The sequence below is a fragment of the Elgaria multicarinata genome, chromosome 9 (assembly GCF_023053635.1).
Source record: "Elgaria multicarinata webbii isolate HBS135686 ecotype San Diego chromosome 9, rElgMul1.1.pri, whole genome shotgun sequence".
NCBI lineage: Eukaryota > Metazoa > Chordata > Lepidosauria > Squamata > Anguidae > Elgaria > Elgaria multicarinata.
This window is the reverse complement of record NC_086179.1, coordinates 50,513,274-50,534,972: the sequence shown is the minus strand read 5'-3', so window position 1 is coordinate 50,534,972 and position 21,699 is coordinate 50,513,274. Positions and strand designations below refer to the sequence as shown.

The 21,699-nt window shown below is 41.4% G+C and overlaps 1 long non-coding RNA gene across 1 annotated transcript in view; it reads left to right on the top strand.

The window, feature by feature from the left end:
- Positions 1 to 2,813: 2,813 nt before the first annotated feature.
- LOC134403566 (uncharacterized) overlaps positions 2,814 to 21,699 on the top strand; it is a 157,707-nt gene continuing 138,821 nt past the window's right edge. The window contains exon 1 of the long non-coding RNA XR_010025819.1: positions 2,814 to 2,884. This is a non-coding gene — a long non-coding RNA (uncharacterized LOC134403566). The remainder of the gene's footprint in view (positions 2,885 to 21,699) is intronic.

The following is a 21,699-nucleotide window of genomic DNA, read 5'->3' as shown; positions in this document are numbered from 1 at the left end:
AGTGATGTGCTGACTATATGGGACAACTTAGTACTATTTCAAGAGGCAGTTCAGTTACATCAACATCATCCATCTTCATCTACCTTCTCTTGGAATTACAAATTTACTCCAAAACCATACATATCTTAAAAACACCTTAGATAACTCTAACATGTTAGGTAGGATTGCTCTAGAAAAGCTATGCATACCAATTTGTACAGCTATGGACTCAAGATTACACTTTGGGGGCTGGCTCAAGATATTTTGCTTTTGGAGGCAAAGGCGAAGATAGTGCCTATTCCCATTCCACATACAGAAGCTGGCTGGACTAGTAGTTGAGGTAGACTTTACTGGCAATGGTAGAGGCCATCACACTTGAAGAAGCAGGCTAGTTTAGGAGGCCTAGAACAGATGGTATGGCATACATGGCTCTGTCCTCCAACAGAGGGAAACGTTCAAGGAGTTCTGGACAAACAGCTGGGAAACTACTACCATGCCCCCCTGCAAATGCTGCCTGAGTCAATCACCTCACTCTGCCTAATAACAGGGCCGGCCCTGATTTAATGTTATCCTTTGTGAGTTTTGAGTTCTTAAGGCTACATTAGTTTGGGTATGCTCCAGGCCAGTCCCCTACCACATTCTGTCCCCCATCCACTCCTGTACACACTGCTCTGCTCATGATTTCCTGCTGATTACTTCCCTTCTGCCCTGGCAGCTGTTAATTATGGGGTGCCAGAGTTCCTTGAGTACTCAAACTAAATTCTCCTGTCCTGTCATGATATTCACAGCTCTGCAGTCAGGTCTTCAGGGCAGCCCTTGCTGTTTGCAGCCAGCAGAACTTGGAAAAACTCTTCCTAGAAAGTCCTCGGAGGGCTACTGTCTATCCAGGATGTACTGTCTAGATGCACCATTAGTTTGATTCTTAGGACAGCTCTTATCAGTTTTCATGAATGGCAGGTTTTGCACAAAGGTAACCAAAGCATTCAGTTCCTTAGTGCATGGCACACCTCAATCCATGTGGTGCAAATTGTCTCACAGAACCTGAGTGGTCATAATACAGTGTGACTTAAAACTGATCAGTATTGAATTAGTGGGCTGGGGAATCTAGCCTTGCACCTCGAATTTAATGTTTGATTAGTCACAATTTTTAGAAAGTAGAAGATTAGTCATTCTTAATATTGGATTAGTACTTTGTGACAGAACTTAAGTATGAGAACACTCACATTCACACATGCACAAACCCAGAAGAATACAACTACCAGTGCTGATAGGTAGGTGTAGCTGACCAGAAAAGGACTATGTGACTTGGGCTCAAGTCATCAAGAAATCTTGTTGCACCATGATTGGCATGTGGCAAAACTGTAAGTATAAAATATTAAGCTGCTTTCCCCTCGCCCCTCTTTATGTAGCTCTCTGGTAAAATAGCGTTGCCGGTATATTTTGTATATTTCCTCCTGGATTTCTCCGGTTCACGGTCTAATTGGACATTTGTAACCAACAGCTGAAGAAATGTGCCTAACTGCATGTGTTGTGAATTACCTTTTACAGAGCAATTATAAGATCAATTCATAATGAACCAAAGCCATAAAGCACCTCTGAAAACTGCTCTTTCTGTTTTGCTTAAACACTGAACGCCATAAAGTCCATAAAATTCATGTTGAGATTAATTTCACTTGCTGCCACAGAAAGCACACGGGAGCGGGGTATAAAACATGTCCGTATTGGGGAGGAAGGAATAGAAAAGAGAGGGAGGAGAGGGAGGGAGGGAGAGACGGTATTGAGGGGATCCTCTGCTACCCCCCCCACCTCCATTCCAGGCAAATCCCTGTAGAATTACAAAGGGAAAGGAGGAAATGTTCTTAAAAAGATGACAGAGGACCAAGAAAGGTGAGCAGGTTCCGTGCACTGGGGAAGAAGAAACAACACCTTGGGTTGCTGTTTGGGTAAAGGGCTTGATTTCCTTTTTTTTATTGCTGCTTGTGTCAGTCGCTCCCTCCCGCCGTCCCTCCCCCCATCTCCCGCTTCTCTCTTTCTATGTCTCTCTTTTGTTGCTCTGAAGATGCCATACTGTAAATTGCCTGAGATTTCAAAGCAAGGGGTGGGGGAGGAGAAGGAGGGCAGGGGGTGGGATGGGGGGACACGGAGAGAATCAGGTCACCCGGGCGACTGGCTTTTCCATTGCAGAGCTTAGGGTGGAGAAAAGGGGGGCGGGGCGGAAACACAATCACTTTGTCATTTCGAAAGACTGATTTGATGTCCTTGATTGTCATTCGTAGGGAACTCCCTTCCCCTGCCCCCCCCCGCCCGCCTTTCCCCACTGTAGGAGCCGTGGATGGCCGAGTGGGGCGAGTCGGGGGAAAGAGAGAGAGAGGAAGAAACGAACGTAGCCATGGCATGGGAGATGCTCCCTAACCAAGTCCCACCTATGCCTCCCGGCGGCTGATTGGCTGCCGGGGTCGCAATCGCCGCCTCCCAACCAATCGGAGGGCCACGGCGGGGCGATGATGGGCTGCCTCTCCGTGGAGGGATTCCTGGAGAAGCTGCAGCGAGCTCCGGCGCTCGAGAGTCGGCTCTCCCACCCCTCCCGCGCGCCCCCGCCCGCCCCGCCACCCGGTGTCTCTCCTCCCCCTCCTCTTAGCCAGCCTGCCAGCAGCGGCAGAAACTTCACCCCCAGCACAAAGCCCGCGCACTGAGGGGAGGGGGGGCGCCACGGACCTGCGTGTGTGTTTGTGTGTATGTGTATGCGCGTGTGGGAGGTTACTCGCGTCCGTACACTTTCGCGTGCGTGTGTGTGTGTGTGTTTGTTATTGAAGTCTCCCATCCCAGGAGAGCGAGCGAGCGAGCTTCTAGTAGTCACCGAGGCGAGAACGCTGAAGGACGGGCTCTTCCTCCTTCTGGTTGTCAGGTAAGGGAGCGTAGCGCTGGGCTTGACTGCTATTTCTTCGCCTCATGGTTTCTGTGATCCGTGTGTGTATGTGTATCTATCTCTATCTATCTCACATACACACGCACGAATTGAGAAATGCACCGAGTTAGGGGAGGAGAGATCTCGGCGGTCTCTGGAAAGGACACCGATGGGAGCACATGGTTCTTCTCCACGGACACTGGGAAAGCAGTTTGTCCAGTGCCTGCTGCTGACTTGAAAAAACGGCTGGGCTGGGTGGATGTCTGGCAATCTCCACCCACTCTGCTCCGAAAAGCCCTCCACCCACCTAGCGTTTCTCTTCTGGAGAAGTCAGCTGGTGGGTGACATGGGGTGAAATGGAAAGGGGGGAGGGGGAGAAAGAGAGAGACTGGGGTGGGGAGGCGTGGGGGGTGGGGAGGATAAATCCTGTCTGCTATCTAGTGACAGAAACGCGCTAACAACAGTGTCTAAAAGCAATGAAACTGCTTATAAGACAGTAAGCAAATCCTCAAGCGCCTGCTGACAGATAGGAAAACCAGCTTCCGAAAGGATCCGTCTGCCACTTGTTTTTGTTCTTTTCCCAAGTGGTGGCGACGAGAAAGGGGGAATATAAGTTTAACGCAGTTCAGTTTTAAGTAGCAACCTTCCGACTTTGCAATTCTTCTCCTACGAATGACTATTCGGTAAAGAAAGAGTTTCAGCATCAACAATTTCCAACATCAGGTATTAATACCCACCCACCCCCTCCCCGGTATGGTTAGGTGCATTGGATTTCTAGCATTGAAGGTTAGATGCAGTTATAGATGTTATTCTCCAGTAGTATTCCCTAGAGGATGTGCAAGGTTTTTGTTGTTGTGATGGTACCTGACGAAAGTGATGCTTTTGAGATTTAAAAATAATGATTGTCATGGATCTTGCATTTCCCCTTCCCAAGTAGAGCTGGCAGGTTTTTAATGTTTAACTTCATAAAACATTTCCTTTATTTTTCCTTCAAACATCTTTGACTTCTAAGAGCAATCTAGAATGGTTTTTTGATAATGTAGGTTGGCCATATGGTATTATAGTGTTAGTAGCATGGTTAAAAATGAAATGAGCGTAGGCTTACCTACCTCGTTAGCAAAAAGTTAAAAAAGCAGAAGTCAAAAAGTTAGGAAAATGGTTGTCATTCCCCCCTCACAAAGAATATCATGCCTCTTGTTTTCTTATAAAGATATCAAGTCACTTACTGGAATATTGTATGTAAATTAAACACACTCATTGGAACGAGCCTTTATGGCAGTTTCCACAATCTGTAATTCAATCATCATTGATACAAGCTGCCTTTTACCATTATTCATCAGACCCAGCTGAGTGATTCCTGTCGGATGAGAAGTGGTAGAAAGAAGCCTCTAGGTAAATGTTACTGGAAAGGTTTCTGGGTGCAGTCCTATACGAGCAAAGAAAAACATTTGGCCACAATCTGTAGACTATTATTAGTCTCCGATCAGCATGAGAGATGCCAAGTTTTGTTTTCTTAATGTCCGCTTGTGATTGGAGATGGTTAGATGGTGCTGACCTTGTACATTTTAGCATGAAATGTAATATTTTTGCAGCAGTTTCCCCATTTTTCCCATGCTCTGGGGTCTGTTCAGAGTGCATTCATCTGAAATACTGAGATGTTGTAACCTGTGATGTGACCCTTATTTATGCAATCATGTTTTGAGCCTATGAACAGCTGTCCTAGTTTTGCACATATTCTCTGTGTCTTCTTTCGTATTGTTAATGGAGAGAGTTATTTTTAATTCTAAATTGGATATAACAAGCAGGCTATAAGTATCAGGACAGACGATTGGTTGAGTTAAAAAGAAAAAGGCTCAGAGGGTTAATCTTAAAACCTACATTTAAAACCAAATACTTGCAACTTGATATTTTTGATATCTTCTCACTATATTGATAATGAATTATTTCACCCTAAATATATGTGTGATTTAAGTGCATCCATTATGTTGAAATGGATGGATAAAGCAAAACCTTCAAGTGGCTTCAGGTCTCTAAGAAATACTTTTGTCTCTTATGAATAAGTAACCCAGACTTATTCCAAAGGGTAGCTGTGTTAATCTGTGGCAGCAAAAACAATGAAGAAACTTGTGGCATCTTGAAGACTAGTATACTTATTACAAGAAGTCTTTAAGGTACAAGACTCTTTGTTATTTAAACACGACCTAGTTTTATGCTTAGAAGGCATTTGTTTCTTATAGTTGTTGCTTTTTAGTTTTACCTTGTTGGTGATGCCTAGGGAAATATATATAGGAAAGTAATATATGACTATGTTGGAACATTTGAAATATATATATAACCTGAAAATTGAGAAGTATGGTGGTTGTTACTCATAGCGCTCATTTGCACTGGTGTATTTCCACTGAAGTCAATGAGTCTGTGTGACAGTGGACTATGACTCTGATTTGCATGTAGTAAAACCAGTACAACAGGCAGATCCCTGGAAAAGAGCACATTTTGAAAAAGAGCCAAAGGACATATGATAATGGCATTTGGTAGGAAATTGTGACTCTGTTGCTTCTCTGTAGCCATTTACCAACCTAATTTTCCTGCTCATTAAAAGAATGCATAAGTGCCCCTTATTAACGATTGATGCCAAAACTCTAGCTCTGTTTTAAGGGATTTTATTTTGGAATTGGGAGTCCCACAGATCAAAGCCTGACTCTCTTTCTTCTTCTTCTCACTGACAATTTCAAAATATGCCATGCTTAAGTTATCTGACAGCTGTACATAGAGTATACAAAACTAAAAAGAGTAGTGGGTGAAGAAACACTGGAATGGAGCAATATCAGATGTTGATTGTTCATACAACTAGTACAAAACAAAATATTAGAATAGAGTTAGTATCAGAACTTGGTAGGGTGAAAGAGAGGCAGAAAGGGACACTTTGCTAGAGATCTTACTAAGGAATTTCCATATTGTCCAGATACTATAACAAGACATTAAGGATAAAACAAATCCTAATGGTAATTTGATTGGTTTACAGTTGTATATTACAATATATATGATGTTTTAAAAGCTACCTTTAAACAGCACAAAGTTATTTGAGCACTTACGTTGTTGTGGTTGCTTTTTGTTTATACAATGAAAGAAGAGGTTCAAGTACAGCAAACTCAACCATGTTTAATTCTGAGATCAAGGTATTAAATTTTTTGAGAAACAGGTGTATGTTAACATTCAGAATATTACTCCTAACAGTTTCCATAAAAGTTGAGTTCTGTGTGTACCCGGTGTTTGATATACGACAGAAGAAATTTTACAGATAGGCACACCATCTTTAGTATTCTAATGGTACCATTTTTACCAGGATGACAATATTTCCTCCCCCTCAGAGCTGTGAATTCAGTGACCTTAATATATAATTCTACAATAATAAAAAATCTGAATAATTTGGCTTTTGTTAGTCCTCTAAAAGATGTGTTTGTTTTGAGTATTATTCTGTGTCCAGAAGAGCTTAATTAGAAATACACAAGGAAAGCTTTTTGAATAATGCTTGGACTTTTATGTACCCAGGGCATTTACAAAGAATACTTCACCTTAAAAATGCCTGAGTGAATAAATATAGTATTATGTAAACAAATATTTGGGGGATTTTCATGTACAAAATAATCTATACAGAAGTAGATTGAGTTTTATCCCTCCCATGCTATGCGCCAGTCAACTGGAGATTTTAAAAGCTTCAAATAATGTCTCCTCTTGTTTAAAAACATAACACATGCAGAAATATGGCATCCAGATGAATACTGAAAAGGGGACAGTATCTGTAGCACACTTTTAATGAGTCTTTGGATGCAAAGCTCACAGACAGAGGCGGCACCAACATGCTTTCCATGTGAAATGCTCCCTTAGCTCAGAATTTAGGCAGAATTGAAGGGAAGTCATTGGTATAAACAATGTGCAAAAAAACAAGAGTTGCCTTCTCAAACAAGCTGAAACCTATCATGGAGTTCATTGCAGAAATGGGACTTTTGCATACACAAGGCTTTGTGAATATGTATTAAATGAGCTGCAAGAGAATGATTCTTCTGGTACTTTGTTCCATTTTTACAGTTTGGAAAGACTATCTTTGGGCTTGGGTTTTTCATAGTAACATGCCCTGCAATTCTAGAGGTAGTTCAGCTTTGCTTCTCAAGTGGCTTCCCTTAGAAGTAGTTCCGCTGACCTTGGGTAGATAAGTCTAGAAAAAGCAGTTTGAGGTTTGTAGCCTGAACCCCTAAGATGATAGCAGTTATATGTAGTTTCAGTTTGGTTTAAAATTGCTCTGGGATTCCAGCATTTTCTCGTCTGTCATTTTTTTGTTTTTGCCAGTTCCCTTTAAGCTACATCCACTGGGAATTTTTTCTTTTCTCTTCTAGAGGGAGCTGTGCCTCTCACTTCTTGAATGTGCTTGAGAATCCTGTAGTCCATTTGTCTTTCAGCCACAGTTATCAGGAGAGACATGAAAATATCAAAATCATAAAACAATATGATTTAACAATATGTTTTTATTTGAAAGCACAACATAATTTAACTGATAAATAATTAAATAGCTAAGACTATCTGGTACTTTGGAAATGTTTATGCTAGGCAAATGCAACATGTTATTTTATGCAGCTGGCTCGGGTCGACTCAGCCTTCTATCCTCCCGAGGTTGGTAAAATGAGTACCCAGTTAGCTGAGGGAAAGGTAATAATGGCTGTGGAAGGCAACAGCAAACCACCCCGCTATAAGACCTGCCAAGAAAACGTCAGCGAAAGCTGGCGTCCCTCCAAGAGTCAGTAATGACTCAGTGCTTGCACGAGAGGTTCCTTTCCTTCCTTCCAAACTGGGGCAACATTCAACAAGGCAATTGTATTATTACAAATGAAATTATAAAATCTGTTCAGTTAACAGCTTTTGCACATGTTAGTGTAAAAAGAGAATATACACAATGTTATTTGTAAAGGTACATAGGGCATATACCTTTTAGGAACATCTTGAAGTGTTTGTTACAGAGGCAACAGTTGGTAACAATATATTAAGACATACATCAAGCAGCCAACAGAATTGAGTAGAATTGATATAAACATAATAAATAATAAAACCCCATCTTGGAACAGCTATATCCTTTCTATTAAATTCCAACCCAACTAAGATAGTTTTATAATGCTTCCACCATTGTACTCAGGATTTTTTTTTCCAGTGGATTGAAAGGGCAGCTCCCAAAAAGCCTATTTGCATGTTTCAAATCTCCTCACTTGGCACACAGAGCATAATATTGAAAGGTAGTCCCAGTTGGTCAGAAAGAATGTATTGAGACATAGGGCCAGATATACAATTTTTGTCTATATGTGATATGCTGTTTGTTTTTTTCTGTTCTATTTTTCTGATATGCTGTTTGTCATAAAATTCTAACTATAATAAAACTGCCAAATGCCATGGAGCAAAACATTTGGATAAGTAGTAGTGGTGTTTACACAGGTGACACTGAGAAGTATAGCTAAACAGGGATAAACAGTTAACTTGTATGATTTGGTGATTCAAACAAATGTGGTTGGATGATTACTTTGGTGCAGTCTGGAGGATATACATACCATCATTTTCTTATGTAATACAAACTCAGAATAAATAATAATCTGCAAATCACAAATTAGGGCCAAGCAGAACATACTTTCAGTGGAGTTGTGATTTAGCACTCTTCAGTGGGACAGTCTTCTTAATTTCTTTTTTATTAGGTTGGATACTTCTATATGTCTTTTTCTTAGAAATGATAAGATAGTTTTACCAAGGTTGACCACTATGTGGTATGCTGCTCATACAAGGCTTGGTTAAACTCTTTCTATGGAGAGCAAGTCTGTTGAACACTTTTACAAAATTAGACTGTTTGACTTTGTGTGGAGGGCCTTTTGAAATGTTAATGCCCCACTACGGTCATGAAGTTATTAGACACAGGATGCATTTTATTCCTGCATTGAGCAGGGGATTGGACTCAATGGCCTTATAGCCCCCTTCCAACTCTACTATTCTATGATTTCATACTCTTAACTGCTGATACTTTTAAGCCAAGTTTATAGCAGCATGGGATGATGTGCAGCTATAATATCAATCAATCTTGCCCTTCTCATCAAGATGCTCATACTACCCCCCATTCCGGCTACATCACGAGTAACTATAATTAGCTAGCTAATCTAGTACAAATGTCAATGTCATGATTCTCTGGGTCAAGAAAGCTGCTGCCCAAGTCTTCCCCACATGGTGGCAAGTCAGAATGAAGACAGCACTCACTATTGTGATAACAGGGGCTCTTAGATATAGTCAGATTGCAGATTTTTAGGGGGTTGAATCCAATGATGGTTTTGCACTGCTGGAAAGCATTTACAGTTGTACAACCCAGCATCCCATTTTCGCTCATCTGTCATCATCGCCTACCATAACTTTCTGCATCATATACTAAATTATTTTGGAAGGTGCTCTTAACCCTCAGGAACAGCTTTACAAGAGGTTGGGGAGGCTGAAGTAGACAGGGGTGTTGGCAAAAATTGAGTTGCCTCATTTGCATCAGCAGCAGTGCTTTTTACTAGTACAGAGCCCCCATTGGATACAATCCAGGAACTTTGGCCACACTTCTTCTGTATATTGATGTTTCTGGAATTCTTAGCTGACACCAGTGTTTGATGACTGTCTAAGCAATAATGAAGCTGTTATTCCGCACAAGAACAATCCAGGTGTATGGCTTCCAGGAATGTGCAGGTTTCCTTTTTTTGGAGGGGGCGCTAATTCATGATGTGAAAATCTGCAATTGGATTTGGATCAGTCTGGAGAAATAGAAATAATTTAGATGATGTTTCCTGGAAGTTTGTAATGAGCCTAATTTTCAATCCAACCAATTCCAAATCAGCCTACAGCCACCCTCCGGTGGGCTCCCAACGTTCACCAAGACTTCACCCTTCTTTCATTTCCCACACTTAACAGGCAGTGGAGAGAGGGCTCTCTTATAGTAGACTTCAGCCATAGACATTACTACAAGAATGTGTGACAGCGTAGAGGAAAATAATGGGGAAAGTAATTCCTATGGCCCCCAATGTTCTTCGATGCTATTGCACATGCTTATACCAATGTCTTAAGGCCTGAAGGCTGAGGCCTACAACAGCAATGGAGTCCAGAAGCCCTCCTTAAGATTTGTTTCACCTTGGTAAGAGTGGAAACGGGAAGAGAATTGACAGTGAGGAGTGTGGGCAGGCCAAAACATACACATTTCAGATCAGATTGGAGAGATTCTGGGTCTGATTTGGAGTAGCTCCAGGAGGGGCAGATCTATGAAATCTGACCCCGAACCCCCAAAGTTGGATTATGGTGTGCAGCACAATCCTAAACATCTTTACTTGAAAGTGAGTTCCACTGAGTAAGTATGTATAAAATTGCACTGCCTGGCATCTGGTCATCTGTGGTGAGTAAAGCTGTCCTCATGCAAATGGATGCCACTGTGTTCTCCCCCTCCCCACCAACCTTTAGAGCTACTAACATGAAGGCTAAATGGGAGACACATTGTGATACACATGCTCCAGAGTGCAGCATTGTTTAATTGGAAGGTGTGTGTGTGTGTGTGTGGCTTAGGGACTGAGATAGTGGAATGGGTGACCATTCACTGAACTTTTATTAGAAAGGATGGTATGACTGGTCCATGAATAATAGCAAACCAAAAATACCATGACTTTACTTGAACTCTCAAAATATCTAGTGGAAAGAGCAAAGAAACAAGAGGGGAAATGTTCAAAGACCTCAACATCTGTAAACTGTTTCTCATGTTAGTTCATTTTTATAATGGTATACAAAGTGGAACTGGAATGTTGTTTTCTATACTAACACATCAAAAAGCCTCTTTTTTATAGTTTCCCAATTAAGTGCTAAAAGAAAAGTGCTCCATGAAAACCATTTAGATGAGAAGGAAAGCTTTAAGGCTCGTAATCTGTCTGGCTTGATTGCTATTTCCCAGACTTCTCTCTATTTTTTTAAATGAGTGTAGATTTACTGAAAAAAATGGCCTTGATGGTTTAAACTAGCTAAGATAATGCAGTGTGAACCATGTGCATGTCAACACATATTGTTTATTGACAAACACATTCTTGAGATTGGAAAAAGAAGGCACCAGACTATTTATAAAAATCTATGGTGACAAAATATGTTCGCTTAATGCAGGCTTCTCCAACCTTGTGCCTTGCAAATGTGTTGGACCACAAGTCCCATAATCCCCAGTCAGCATGACCAAGAGGGATGCTGGTTGAGCATTATGGGCATTATAGTGCAACACATCTGGAGGGCACCAGTTTGGGGAAGGCTGGCTTAATATAAGAACACCATTAAACATTGGAACCTGAAACTGGATGGTGTTCATCCAAATGTCGCCAATTGACTTGCAGAGGACTAAAGAACAAAGTTCTTGAGGACATAACTGAGGCTCTTTGAATGGTTGAAATACATCCCTAAGGATGAAGTATATTTTTATTTTGGTGTCTAGTTTTTTGGTCTCTCATCTGCAACTACTTGATTTCTCAAGCACATATAAATACCATCATACAAAAGTGAACAATAATTTCTAGCATACTGTTACCCAACAGTCAAGGCTATATTTTCATTCTTATTTTAGTGAATGGAGCTGGCTTTGCACAGGTTGGAATAGCCCTTAATTTGATACAGTGAAGCCTTCAAGCAAACTTATTCAGAGTTGTACACATGTGTCAGAATTGGACACATTTTTCCTACCCTGTCTGAGTGAAAGTTTGTCTGCTGACACGCTTGTGCATGGTCCCCGCCATTGTGTACTCATATAGCCCCCTAAAGGAGGGATCTGTCCATCACATTACATTGAGGGACAGATGCCCCAGAGTGGGGATGGGGGTGGACTTACATATCTCCAGTGGATTCATCCTGTATAGACTGCAAAGCTATGTGCTGGTTATGGAAGTCTCCCCCTAAATGGTGAAGGTGTTACTGCAGTCTTCGACTACATGGATACATTAAAATGAATTAAAATTAATGTGTTTTGAAAGCAAAATAACCCTGAGGTGCACATCCTTAGTTCTCCTTAGTACGCATGCCAAGTTTCAGGTTTCACAGTCTTGGCATGATGCTGCTGGAGGACAGATGGACAGGCAGACAATATACACATCTTCTTTTATCATTATAGATAAGCAACCATTTTTTATGGTTTGATAGCAAATCCAGTTTAATTTGCATTAGGTTGAATCTTTGCTTCAAGCAGGGATTTTTATTAACCATTCAAGTTTGAGGAGGCATTGAATAATATATCTTCAGATTTCGCTGACAAATGGAGAAATTTACACTGATAAATCTGTGTAGCACATCATTTCCTTCTTCCCTAGAGTGCCCCTCCTCCAGCACTCCTGTATTTGCTGTTATGGAGCTATGCATGTCCTTCTCTGAACTTGAACCAAGCCTATTAAAGCATCCCGATATAAAGATAGAAATGCATTAAGATTACACATTTTCAAGAGTGCAAAGGAAAATGTAGTTAGGGGTGCTTTGTCTGTTCTACAATGCCTACACGTCTAAAATATTTGCCTCAGCTTGGTCGTACAGGTTGGGTTTTAATGTTCATGATAAGGTGCTAAGGTGAAAGTTTGTTTTTGTTTTGTTTTTTGCAGGGTGATGCATAAAAATATTTTAGTTTGCAGTCCTAAACACATTTACTAGGGAGTAAGGGCCAAACCTTACATTTCACTAACTGCATAGTATGTAGCTGTGAGTTGTCTTACTTTTTATCTTGTGTAAACATGCACAGCCCTGATTTGGATTGAGACCATGGTGCTCCAGAGGGGAGGGTCAAACCTCTCCCTTAATTTCACTTTCTGTAATCCCCTTTCTGCAAGGGAAAAAAGATATAGTGCCCCATGGTCCCAATCCAAATCAGTGGCATGTGCTTACATGAGAGTAAATAGTAAAACAATCTTGAGCTACATGTTATACAATTAGCATAACATGTATTTTGGCTCTAAGTTCCACTGCAGACACTGAGACTTCTTTCCCCAAATAAGCATGAAGGGACTGTGCTGTCAATACCTCAGATTTGTTGTTAAGATAATGCAGCTATTTAAACACTTCAAACTCATGCTTATTTAGGATAACAAAGTGTGAGAACTTGCTCATTCTCACATGGCACTGACAGCCAGGCTCCTGACAGAAGCATACTGTCACTTGAAACTTCCAGAGCCAGCCGGACTGAATTGCTCTTGGTGGTGATGGTGACGGTAACACAATTCTAGCTTCTCACAGCCTTGGTACATATGCACTGTTAGGAGTGTTCCTTCTACAGAACTGGTTATTTAGGCTACAGTGTTCTGTACTTGGTATTTATTTCTTTGAAATATTTGTACCCTGCCTACTAATCAAACTTCTGTAGTTCCTTGCAATATAGTTAAAATACCACATAGTAATCAGGATGTTTGGGTCCCCCACCTGGGCTTGCTACTGATGCCTCATCAGCCTCCTGGTGGTAGACATGAGAGGTCCTGGCAGGCCAGGGGTCAGGGTGAGAAACAAAGGAAAACCGGAAGCTGCCTTATAGTGAGTCCTTGGTCCATCCAGCCCAGTATTATCAACACTGTCTGGCAGCAGATTTCCAGGATTTCAGGCAGTTTCCCCAGCCCTACCTGAACACAGTAGGATGGAACCAGGGACCTTCTGCATGCAAAGCACGTGTTCTACCACTGAACTACAACAGTTCTCCAACGTATACAATCCTCTCCCTAGCCCTCCTTCCAGTTCCATCTGGAACTCTGTGCTGAATCTTTGGGTCATGGCAGGTTTCAGGTGAAATCATCCACAGCTCAGATGTGGTTGTCAAAGGAAGGCAGGGCCATAGCTCTGCAGGAAAGCACATGTTTTGCCAGCACAGGGCCCCCATTTTAATTCATCGCATCTCCAGTTAAAAGGATCAGCCAGCTAGGAATGCAAAAGACCTCTCTGCTGAGGACCCTGTTCCCAGTCGGAGTGTTTATTGGGCTAGAGCAGCTTTGCCCAATCTGGTGCTCTGTAGATGGTTTGGACATCAACTCCCATCATCCCAGCCAATGGTCAGAAATGATGGGAGTTGTAATACAAAACTGTTGTATTACAAAACTGTACAGACTGGCCTAGATGGACAATTAATTTAGTTTGCTATACAGCAGCATTGCACTGCCCATGTTTTTCACACTGTGTCTGTATACTGATTAACCTGTTATCTGTACCCATTGATATGCAGAAACAGCTTATCATGTGACTAATATTCTTGTGTAACTCATGGTGCAGAGAGAAAATTGCATTAGCTATTTCTGTGAGAAGGCTTGCTGGTTTCCAGTGCATCACCTACTTATGGAAGTAGCCTCTTTGATCTTCTGTGGTTATGCCCCCCCTGATGTTATACTGCTCACATGAATCGACCATTTCTGTGAGTAGGTATTTGCACGCATCAACTCCCATCATCCCAGATATTGGCTTTGATCATGATCAAAATGTTTCGGTGTATAGCCTGGCACAATTGGACATGGCATTAGGTACTGAAAATCCTGACATTTTTTCTCTGTCCTTTAGAAAGGTAGTCCTGGAAGTGAGTCTTGCAGTGGGTGCATTTAAATATATCTGACCTGTATAGATTGCTTTGGATTTCAGAATACCTTTAACTGAGTTAGACTGAATAGTGCACAAAGGTGCAGAAATCATGTTTTATGCTGTCATTCATTTAGACCACGTAGGATTAAATGCCTTGACTAGGCATAATTTTTCCATACTTTTCTACTTGTTGTTTTGAAGGATCTGTAAGCAACTGAGAAGGATAGCCTGAAAAGCATATTTGAAGATGCCTGGCATACATTAGAGTAATCTCAGGAGGCTCAATTTTGGCACCAAAAATGCCTTGGTGATAAGATTGTGGTATTGGAGTGTCCCACAGGTTGCCACAAAAATGGGTATTGTGGTAATTTCTGGAAGCCTGTACACTAGATATTTTGCAAATTCTGCAATGCTTCATATGTTTAGAATTTATGCTAGGCAACCCAGTAGCTCTCAATGCCTTTCTGCAAGCATGACTGGTTCTTGGGGGTGAGAAGCATGAACAAATGTCTGTGGCCTTAGGTTTGTGAGAGGCATTCCATGGGCTGGATAAAATGAAAGTTTTGCCTGCTATTACATCGCTACATGATCTGATTGCACATTGATGGCTCTGCCCCTGCCGAGACTGTGCAAGTTGACATATGGTGGCAGCAGTGGCAAGAACAGGACAAAAAGGATGCAGAAGCTGAAGTGAGGAAGGAGGCAAGGAGGAAATTAAAAGGAAGATGCCTCAAGTAAAAGAAGCACTGCCATTGGCAGTGGATGTAATGCTGATGAATAGAGGAAGAGAGACTAGAATATCAGACTCATGGGGTTTCACCAGAAACAAGCTCCTCCCACTGCTAGTTAATGGTGTAGATGGAGCCAAATGCTAGGTTGGCCCTTTGTGTAATGCAACTGGCAGAGATAAATTGAGGCATGTAGTTTGGGAGATAGCTGGTTATGTGGCAGGAACGAGTAGGCCAGAGGTAATTAGAAAAGGGCATAATGTTGGGTCTATCGTCTGTTGCCTGAAAAAAAAAATGGAACCAAACTTGAGTCTGAGGTTAACTGGGAGGAAGGGTTCAAATGAATGGTGGAAATCTTACTATATACTCATGCTATACACTGTACAATTTATTTTTGTCAGTCAGACCCCCTCCCCCTCCAAATGTATAGGAAACTCTATACATTTGCGTACTTTCTGAGCAAAGGTGGGTATCTTGTTTCCTATTCTATGGGAACAGCTAGTCAGCAACATTCCAGCCTGTGCTTTTTTAAAAAAGCCTTTGTCAACTTGGTGCCAACTCCAATCACCCCCAGCCAGAATTACCATGCTGGGCAGGGATGATAGAATTTTTAGCCCAACACATGTGGAGGTTACCAGATTGGAGAAGGCTGCTTTAACCTTTTGTTCGGCCAAGATAATTTGAAAATGCTTTGTCATGTCACATTTTCATTAGACCTACTAGCACGGGTATAATACCAAGGCTATAATGGGAAAGATAGACCATTTATTAACAAAATAAGGTTACTATCATTTGGATTGCCATTGAAATACAATTATGTGAAGAACCCATTATATCTGTTTCCCAGTACAAGTAACTCCATTATCAGTTTTATAAGCCAGAACAATTCAGTTTTTGTAAGTACATTTCCAATTCTTTTATCCATCATCAGGATTCCAGTATTATCAGTTATACAAATATGCTGGAACACAGGTGATAGATATATATTTATAGCCAAGCCATATAAATTCAGGATACTAGTTTTACATTGCACAGATTCTTCTTGCTTGCTTCAGTCATTGCAGAGAGCCCTTAGTTAGACTGTGTATGACTAACCTGCCATCCACATTTGGTTGAAAGAAGCTCTGCATTTAAGGTTACAATCATGTGTGCAGTGATGCATACTTAAGTTCCATTTGTCATTACCCCCTTCCTGAACAGCAGCTCATACACTGACCTAGATGAGGCAGAGGCAACCAGATTAGAAGGAACAACATCAAAGGCTTACAGGAGAGCTAGTCCCAGCCACAGACTCCGACACCAGACCTAAGATTCAATCCATTCACCAAGAGACCATGAATAGGCATCTCCCAGGTGCATATCACTGATATCAGCATATTTCCCATGGCATTTTAGAAAATCACACTATGCTAGGAGTGGCAATGCAGTGTACCATTTTAGGAACAAGGTGACAATGAAATATCACAAATGTGTACATTGTATTGTCACTTTGCTCCTAAAATTTTAGAATGTTAGAATTCAGCATAAAATACATGTGATCTGATTTCCAAATATTGCACAAGACTAATCAATAGAGTTGACCTTATAATTCAAAACTAATTTGTGGCACTGGCTACTACTTTAAAATACTTTAAAATGAATGGGCAAATCTATGGAAGATAAGTATGTTGATGGCTATTTGTTGTGATAGCTAAATTAAGTGCCCCCACAATGCTAATGGGAACAACCCAACAATAGGGTATAGCCATCACGTCTTGCTTGTGAACTTCCAGGGACACATGGCTGGCTGCTGTTCTAATATTAGCATGCTATTGGAGGACATCACATCACATCAAATCAATACCAACTGACAATTCAAAAGTATTTTCTGATGACTGCTATAACCTTTTCATTTACTAGCAAAGTATCTTCTAGCTATTAGCCGTATGGAACCTCCATGTTCAGAGGCAGTATGGCTTTGAATACTAACTGCTGGAGATCTGGTATTTTCATGAGCTGGTGGGCTTCCTGGCTAGCCACCATTAAAAACAGGATGTTGAATTAAATTTCAAGCACATCAAGCTGTTCTTATCCCACCTCTCCTTTTCCACCTTGGTGTCATGACCCTGGAGTCTTGCAGTGATCTAGACACAGTCTCAGAGGCTGAAGAACCAGTGGTGTCAATTGATGAAACACCAGGCTTAAACACCAGTGCAAAACCAGAGCCCAAGATGCCAGAGAGCACAAGCCTGGACCAACAATAGAGGCCCCCAGGCCTAGCTCAGAAAAACAAAGCTTCACTGCACTAGAAGTTGAAGTAAGTTTTGCTCCAGCAGCTAGCAAGACTGAAAGTTTATATAGCCAGAGATTCCAGAGCCCGACCCAGGCCTCAGCTGCTGTTCATCACAGACCTTCTGGCAAATGTCCTACTCAAGAGGAAATCTTTGTTCATGAAGAGAGGAGCAGTCCTTCTCATAGATGTCCTACTGGCCTACGTCTTCAGATGGTGAGGCTCTCGGGGTCTAGGCTGCTGCTCAGCCTCCCCAACGGAGCAGAGCTTTCCACCTTTTAAGGAAAAAGAAGCCCTGTTTGCTGAGCAACCAAGACCTTTTTGGTCTGAACCCAGCTCCCTGAAGTGTCTTGTTGCCCAGGGACATATGGCTCAGGAGGCTCTAGCTCATACTTTGAAAAGAGAAGGCATGACAGAGATGGGGCTTCTGGAGTGAAGCATAAAAGCAGCCTTTGCCAACCTGGTGTCCTCTAGATGTTTTGGACTACTACTTCCAGCACTCCTGTCCTTTCGCTATGCTGGCTGGGACTGCATAAAAGGCATCAGGCTGGTCTCAGATCTTGTCCAAGCAAATTGTTCACTAGGAGCTCTCCTTGGTGCTGCAACATCCAGCCTGCCTTCCCACATGTTCTTACCTTACTATTTTTATTCCACCCTTTTGTCCAAAGTAGTCAGGGCAGTTAACATGGGGTCATCACAATTTATTCTCATAATTGGTGAAGTAGTTTAGTCTGAGACATAGCAGTGCCCAAAGCCACTGTCGTGTCCTGCCCACCTGTGTCATCTTGGCTTCACCTGAGACACCCACAAGCTACCTGACAGGACTATCCATGCCACTAACACTCAGGACCACTTCAATCCCCCCGTGCTCTGATGATGTGTGTGAGGATTTTGTCCTACTGCTGCTGCTCCTTTCTCACCTTTATTCTTAAGGCCGCACAGCTCCACAGCCCAGCAACCTAGCCCTCAGTTTCCCATTCTGCTGCCATCATTAATTGTTCTCTCCTCAGTCACTCCTCCACAGACCACACCAGTTGTTTTAATTAATCGGGATTTATTAACATAAGTAAGTGTGTGTACATAAACTTATTGGTTTCCTCAGTTCAAATGCATATGGTTACAAGGTTCTAAGTGTATTGGTTTCTGTCAGTTCTTCCTTACAAGGTTCCACTATTTAATACTACTGTCTATAACTGAACTATCTTTATTCTTATAAAATCATCCACTTCTCTCATATAATCCTACACTTCCCTCATATAACCACCCACTTCTCTCTACCCCACTTCTACCCTTCACTTCACAGAATCATCACCCACACACTCTCTTATGATCATACACTTCTCCCACAGAATCCTACACGTCTGTCTCATATTATACCCCTTACTTAACTGTATGCAAAGCTACATTTCTCCAGCTCCTCCCATTCTCACACAGCCAATCCAAGCACTCCCCCACCACTATCCAATCAGCACTCAGGCATTCAACCCCCTTATGAACCCAACCTGTGGATACAAATTGTAAATACATTGAGGCCTACATACTACCTGGAACTTTATGCATAATATAAACAATAACTTAACAGATATTTACATTTAATACATAATAGGCAGCTGACCATCACAACCACTCATTGACTTTCAGGGCAAAGACTGGGTTTGGCCCCAATCCCAAACCCAACACTTTCTGTATTCACCCCAGGGGCTCTTTGGAAGTGACCTATTATCTTATTTATCCAGGCTGGAACTGGCTGCTGGTATCATTTTTGAAGGTGTAAGGTTCTAGCTAGTTAAAAATAAACCACATTATTCAGAGCTGAGAGTTCATGCGCAGCTTTTCCTTATTATAAAGAAAATGATGTGTCTCTTCGAAAAAAAATCCCTGCAGAGCTGTCAAAAGTGAGCAAACCAGATCCTTGAATTGGGTTTTTGAATGGTAATTAAAACTTTTACTATGAGCTCATTAGGAAGTCAGAAAGTTGGAGTTGATCCAATTTAAAATGTAGGTCCTTTAAAAAATATATTACCCTATCTTAAAAATACCCTCCAAATGGTTCTGGGCATACATTATCATGAATCTGCTCCAAATAGGCCAGCATAAGCATTCTCTAAACAGTTTTAGTCACATATGAAAACAGTTGCTGATTAACAAATGTGGGGCAGACAATTCGTTTTGAATTGGCACAAGAATACTTGTGAAACATCACTCTGAAAGTGCAGTCCTATACATGTCTATTCAGAAGCAAGTCCCTTTGAGCTCAATAGGGCTCACTCCCAGGTTAGTGGGTATAGGATTGCAGCCTCAATTAAATAATCACTTTTTCTAAAGGTACAATGCTCTCAGATGCCACAGACCCAAAGCAAGAAGCTCTGTAGGTCTGTGCTACCAGGATGGCTGGTCTAAGAAAGGATCTGCAGACGTTTTCAAGCCAAGAGAAATACACTGTGGCCCAGAGGTGATTGAGGACTAGAGAGCCAATCACTTTTCTGGACAGAACTTAAACACTAATAAGTAGTCATAGTTTGGTAACACGTAACCCCATCATACTCATGGGCACCTCGGTTCTTTAAATGGCAACAGACTGTGATGCTGAAAGCCTGAGGGTGTGAAAGTACATTTAAATGTAGCACTGGGGAGAAAAATGCAAGGGAAACAGAGTTTATAAATATAAAGCAGAGAAGCTGGTTACAAGAAGAATAAGGTACAAAGAACATTGGAAGCTTATAATATTTATCTTCTTAAACTTGATACTGATACTTGATACTGATCAAGTTTAAGATCAGTTTCATTGGATTGTATATTTCTCACTGGGCTAAACCCAAGTGTTAAATTAGAACAGTCTAGGAGGAAAATCTCAATATAGCTTGTGAAAAACCATCACAGCAAAATGGTCCTTGCTGATAGCTTCTGCTTCTAAAAATTCTCACTCATTTCCAGCCTTTTTCAAACTAATGTGATGTCTTGGTAGTTAAGTAAATCTTTCATAAGCCAGAAATCAGCTGTATATAAATGAAGAGTAGGGAGTCTTAAAATCTGTCAGCCTGTCATAGCAATTCTCATTATTCTAGCTCCTTTCACTGTCTCAATCCCTCATCCATGCTGTGCATTATTTTCAAGATGTGAGCATTTGACAAAGACCTGCTGAACTTTAATTATTGTACAGAAAATACAGAAGTTGGTTTCAAAAATATGTATTTGTACAAAGCAGTCCTGCAATCAGAAGCCCAATTCAGTTTTTTTCTATCTGAAGGTACCAATATGTGAAGGGGTTATCAAGAATTCATGGACTAGTGCCACCACCTCAGTTGATACATGATTGGCATCAGTCTGAGGGGCCTACATGAGTGCAAATGTATTTTCCCCACCTCTTGAATAGGACTGGAACAGGGTTAGGTAATCCAGTGCCTGCTATTTATGTTTTATGGTGAAATCCTATGCATGCTTAGACAGAAAGAAGTCCTACAACATCCAACTTATGCTGGCTGAGGAATGCTGGAAGTTGTAGGACTTTTTTCCTGTCTAAACATGCATTGGGTTGAGCCCTTAACAATTTCTTGCTGTTCTTGTTGCAGGGTTTTATTGTTTTACATTGTTCACACTGCATTGATGCTTTTAACTGATAGGACTGTATATAAAAGTTAACAATAAACAGATAATTTGGACTACAATTCCCATAATCCCTGATCATTGGCTGTGCTTTCTCAGGTTAATGGGAGTTGTAATCCAAAACATCTGGAGGACAAAAGACTGCCTGAACGTAATCCAAACCAGACTGACTCCACTTCCATTTTTAGTCATGGTCTCAGGCATGGTCCCATTCATTGATGTCTTTAAAAATGATTTCCTTGGAGACTAACCAAAGCCTTAGCATCGTTTCAATGTAAGTTCTAGTTATTCAACACACAATTTTTCAACCAATCTTAGACATGCTGATAAGGCATGGGAAAGCAGGAAGTTTGGGATATGATGGGTTTTATAGATCCAAATTAGCTGGAATATTTGGTGGAATGTTTCTCCAGAAACCCCTTCCCCCTGTAGGGAGTGATGTTGCTGTGTTCTGCATCAGCCAAAACCCCCAACTAATTGCCATGAGGGTACCCTGAGAGAGACAAAGATGGTCTGACTGCAAAGATATGTTGGTACCAGAGTAAACTGTTCAGTAAAAGAAAAGGGGAAAAAAACCTAGATTGCAGCCTAGTCTGTAGCACTTCAGATGTAGT